This window comes from Cebus imitator, unplaced genomic scaffold (assembly GCF_001604975.1).
Source record: "Cebus imitator isolate Cc_AM_T3 unplaced genomic scaffold, Cebus_imitator-1.0 Scaffold42, whole genome shotgun sequence".
In the NCBI taxonomy this organism is placed as follows: domain Eukaryota; kingdom Metazoa; phylum Chordata; class Mammalia; order Primates; family Cebidae; genus Cebus; species Cebus imitator.
In genome coordinates this window covers 8,360,081-8,365,695 of record NW_016107357.1, presented here as the reverse complement: position 1 = coordinate 8,365,695, position 5,615 = coordinate 8,360,081, and positions in this window count along the sequence as shown.

Here is a 5,615-nt window from a genome sequence, read left to right as displayed (position 1 = left end):
AAAAAAAAAAAAAAAAAAAAAGAAAAATGCCTCATAAGCATAATATTTATACAGAGATAAATACCAAAAGACTTGAAAGTAGAATAGGAAAAGAGGAACAGGGTATTGTTTTAATTCTAAGGCTTGATTATTTGATTTTTTTAAAAATGTGCATGAGTAGAAAGAAAAGTTAATTTTAAAATACTGTTTTCTGGTACAGACACCCCTGTATTGATTGTTTTTTCTTCTTTTTCGTCTGTATTCTAAAACATGTCTTGCACTCTTTCCAATTCCAGGGTTCAGATCAGTTCAATAACCTGCTCTTTCCTTCTGTTCTTCACCTCAGGCTTTTATTTCATTCTTTTTTTTTTTTTTTTAAGACAGAATCTTGCTCTGTTGCCAGGCTGGAGTACAGTGGCATGATCTCAGCTCACTGTAACTTCCTTCTCCTGGGTTCAAGTGATTCCCCTGCCTTAGCCTCCCAAATAGCTGGGACCACAGGTGGGCACCACCATGCCCAGCTAATTTTTGTATTCTTAGCAGAGACAGAGTTTCACCATGTTGGCCAGGATGGTCTCGAGCTCTTGATCTCATGATCTGCCCACCTTGGCCTCCCACAGTGCTGGGATTACAGGCATGAGCTACCACACTCGGCCTCCTTCGTTCTTATTCACCACTGGACTGCTGCTCTGCACTGCCCTCTCTGGAGGCTCTCCATACTTTCTAATCACTTCCTTACCATGTGGCAACTTAAAGGTCATTGATTGCACTAGACTCTGTGCACATCTTATCATGGTTAGATTCTCAAAAGCACATATCATTTGCTATTTACTACAAAAATATTAACTACTTCAAGATTAACAAATTACAAATCCACTGGAAGATTAAAGGGGTGGAGGTAGGGATACCAAATGGCCGTTTTGCAAAATATCCTAAAGAGAGAGCATTTTATAAGAATGCCGATTACATAGAATTGTTTCATATCTGTGTTTCCGCAATATTTTTGTAATCAAGTACAGTATAGTTACCAATTACCTGTGTGATTGTGGTGCTACCAACCAAACAATCAACAAATACAATTTAAGCAGAATGGCTAGTTTCTAGAAATTTGCCCAGTAAAATGGCCAAGATAATTTACACAGATAGCTGTTGGGAAGTATCAGAAAACTAACACTGGGCATGGTGGCTCATGCCTGTAATCCCAGCACTTTGGGAGGCCGAGGTGGGCAGATCACAAGGTCAGGGGATCGAGACCATCCTGACCAATATGGCGAAACTCCATCTCTACCCCAAAATACAAAAATTAGCTGGGCATGGTGGCGCGCGCCTGCAGTCCCAGCTACTTGGGAGGCTGAGGCAGGAGAATCGCTTGAACCCAGGAGGCAGAGGTTGCAGTGCGCTGAGATCGCACCATTGCACTCCAGCCTGGCAACAGAGTGGGACTCCATTTTAAACAAACAGAAAAGTGTGTTTATGTCCTTTCCCACTTTTTTTTTTTTTTTTTTTTTTTTTTTTTAAGACAAAGTCCCGCTCTGTGGCCAGGCTAAAGTGCACCTCTGCTGGGATTACAGCTGTGAGCCGCCGTGCCCAGCCATTTGCCCACTTTTTAATTTTAAATATCATTTGCTATTTACTACAAAATTGTTAGGATTGTTAGGTTTTTGTTTTTGTTGTTGAGTTGCTTCAGTTCCTTAAATTCTGGATATCAGGCCAGGTGTGGTGGCTCATGCCTGAAATCCCAGCACTTTGGGAGTCCAAGGCAAAAGGATCACTTGAGGCTAGGAGTTAGAGACCAGCCTGGGCATGTAGCATGACACTGTCTCGTGCTATGTTGCCCAGGCTGGCCTCAAACTCCAGATAGGTAGGTAGGAAGGTAGGTAGGTAGGTAGGTAGATAGATAATTCTGGATATTAATCCTCTGTTGAATGCATAATTTGCAAACATTTTCTCCCATTTTGCAGGTTGTCCACTCTGTTCATTATTTATTTTGGTTGAATTAAGTCCCATTTGTCTATTTTTTGTTTTTGCATGTGCTTTTGAGGATTTAGTCATGAATTCTTTTGACTAGATCAATGCCCAGAAACATTCCCTAGGTTTTCTTCTAGCATTTTTATAGTTTTAGGTCTTACATTTTCTTACATTTCAGTCCCCATCTTGAGTTGATTTTTATATATCATGAAATAGGGGCCCAGTTTCATGCTTCTGCCATTCTGATGACCTCTGTGTGCTTACATCATATGCACTGAATGTAAATACTGATGTTTGCATTTAGGTCTACTATTTTATTATTTTTGCATTTGCTTGCTTTTTTTTCCTGTTTTCCTTTTCTTGCCTTTTCCTTAAAGACCTTTTAGTATTTCGTTTTATCTTTTAAAAATTATATTCCTTTGCATAGTTCAGTGGCTGGTTGAGGGATTAGAATATGCACAATCAGCTTTTTAGTCTAGTTAGAATAAATATTTTACCACTTCAAGTGGAATGTAGAAAACTTGCCATCTAGGCACCTTTACCCTCCATCTTTATGTTACTAGTATCTTAAGCATATTTTAAGAACTCAATAGTCTGTTCTTTTAATCCATTTCTGTTGTTCTTCCTTCATTCCTGAATATTTCAATTTTCCTTAAGATGTCATTTCCCTTCTGTTGAAGGAGCTTCTTATAGCAATTCTTTTAGATAACATCTTCATTTTCTCTGATCCACAAATATCTTTATTTCACTTTCATTCCTGAGGCTATTTTCACTGGATATAGAACTCTGGGCTGATAGGTCTTTCTGCATTTTTAAATTTTTATTTTGAGACAGGGTCTCACTCTCTCCCCCAGACTGGAGTGCAGTGGCATGATCTCAGATCACCACAACCTCCACCTCCCAGGCTCAAATGATTCTCCTGCCTCAGCCTCCTGAGTAGCTGGGATTACACATGTGTACCACTACAGCCTGGCTAATTTTTGTATTTTTAGTAGAGATGGGGTTTCACCATGTTGGCCAGGCTGGTCTTGAACTCCTCACCTCAGGCGATCCACCTCCCTCAGCCTCCCAAAGCGCTGGGATTACAGCGTTTGCCACTGCGCTTAGCCTCTTTCCACATTTTAGAAATGTTGTGCCATTTCATGATTTCTGATGAGAAACTCAGTTATCCTAATCATTGTTTCTCTGAAGGTAGTGTTTCCTCCCCACCCCCTGCTGCTTTCAGTATCATTTTATTTTTCACAAGTTCCATCATGATGTCTGGGTGTAGGTTTGAGCTTTAAATCTAGAGATTTTTCACAAAATCGGGAAAATAAAGTCACATGCCACGTTTCAGTCAATGACAGCATATATGATGGCAATCCCATGATAATATTGTATGTTTATTGTATTTTTCCCATGTTTAGATGCACAAATACTTGCCATTGTGTTACAAGTGCCTACAGTATTCAATACAGTTAACATGCTGTACGTTTGTAGCCCAGGAGGAACAGGCTATACCATACAGCCTAGGTGTGTAGTAGGCTATGCCATCTAGTTCTAACTATACACTATGATGTACACAATATCGCCTAATGATGCATTTCTCCTGCCATTAAATGATGCCTGACTCTATTTCTGCAAACATTTTTTTTTTCAACACATTTTCTCCTCCTTCTGAAACTCCGATGGCACAAATGTCAGATCTTTTGTTCTTGTCCTACAGGTTTCTGAAGCTCTGTTCATGTTCTTTTCTCCCTAGTCTTTTTCTCAGTTGTTCAGATTAGATAAACTCTATTGGTTTATCAATGCTTCTTTCCTTCCATCTGCTAGAGACTACTCAGTTAATTTCTAATTTTGGCTTTTGTGTTTTTTCCATTCTAAAATTTCCATTTTGTTTCCTACATCATCTATTTGCTAAAATGTTTTCTCCATTGGTTTTGAGAGTTCATTACTTGTTGGAGCACTTTTATAATAACTGCTTTAATGGTCTTTGTCAGATAATGTTAACACCTGTGACATCTCAGTGCTGGGATCTATTGTCTTTTCCCTTAAGAGTTGATATTTTACCATTTCCTGGTATGCTGAGAAATTTTGCATTATATCCATGACATTCTGAATAGTTATTAAACTCTAGGTCATTTAAAACTATGGAGAAAGTTATTGAGTTTGATTCAGCAGGCAATCTGGTTAGGTTCAGGCCTCAAGTCCCAATCTGCCTTCTTGTGAAATGTGATTACAATGTTGGTTCAACTTTCAAAACTGTTGCAGTGCTATTATCTATCCCATGTGAACATCTCCAAGTTGCCATTCTGGGATCTGGGTGTTGGTCTGTTAGTTCAGTTCTCAAAGTCCTTGTTATGCTGAGTAAGATCACACACATGTGCAGATTTGAGGCAAACCCAGGAATTCATAAACAACTTTTTGGTGTCAGTTTTTGGTGACAGAGTTCCTTCCTCTCTGTGATCTTCCCAATACTTTCCAGTTCCTTCTACTGGTTCTCTGGCAGAAAGACTGAGGCTTTAGTTAATTTGTGTGCTTTTGCCACTATGCCTGTTTCCAGGGCCATACTGATGGAGGACAGAAATAAAAAGTGCCGTGGAGGCTGGCTCTCCCCTCTTGGAACCACAGCTCTACTGGAGAGAGAAAAAGGATCTTCTCCCTCAGAGTTTGTCTTCTGAATACTCTCACTGCCATTAGTCAACACTGTCACCACCACAGGATTGCTTAGGGGGTGGCATGTAAGAGAACACACATGAAAAAAAGAAACAGAAGAAAAGGGTTTCTGCACGCTCTGAATACTAAAATTTCTCTTTCTGCTCCTTGAGCCAGACCTAGGTTTCTAGCACTCTTCTCTGCATCCCAGTACTCACTTCCAGGTTTCCAATGTGTTGAGTTCAGGGGAAAAATGGTAGACTCATCACTGGTTCAGTAATACTTCCAATTCTAATCTTCCTCCCCAATCCACCTGCTGCTATATTCTTTTCAGAATCTTTGAATAGCTGCTCCATGCATTCAGTGGGAAAGCCACGATGGAACATGCTCTTATCTGAAACCAGCCAACTACAGGTTGAGCATCTCATATCTGAAATGCTTGGGATCAGAAGTGTTTTGAATTTTGCAATGTGTGCATTATACTTACTTACTGGTTAAGCATCCTTGATCCAAAAATCTGAAATCTGACATACTCCAATGAGTACTTTCTTTGAGTGTCATGTCAGTGCTCAAAGTTTCAGATTTTTGGATTAGGAATGCTCAACCTGTAGTACTTCTAATGTGAGAAAGAAGAATAAAATATATTTACTTTCTTCTTACAGTATTACAAATTTTAACTGCAGAATTAAAGGGAGATTTTCCCTCCCCTGAAAGAAAAAACAAACACATTGCCATTACACAAGGCATTTAGTTAAAAAGGCAAACAATAGGGGTGCAACAAACATTACATAGGAATTGGTTTTTTCCCATTTTTAGTAGGCAGAAGGATAAGACTGCCTACTTACTGCTCTTGAGCAATTAATTTCTCTCACATTCACTCATTTTTATTTTTATTATTTTTTTTTTTTTGAGACGGAGTTTTGTTCTTGTTACCCAGGCTGGAGTGCAATGGCGCGATCTCGGCTCACCGCAACTTCCGCCTCCCGGGTTCAGGCAATTCTCCTGCCTCAGCCTCCTGAGTAGCTGGGATTACA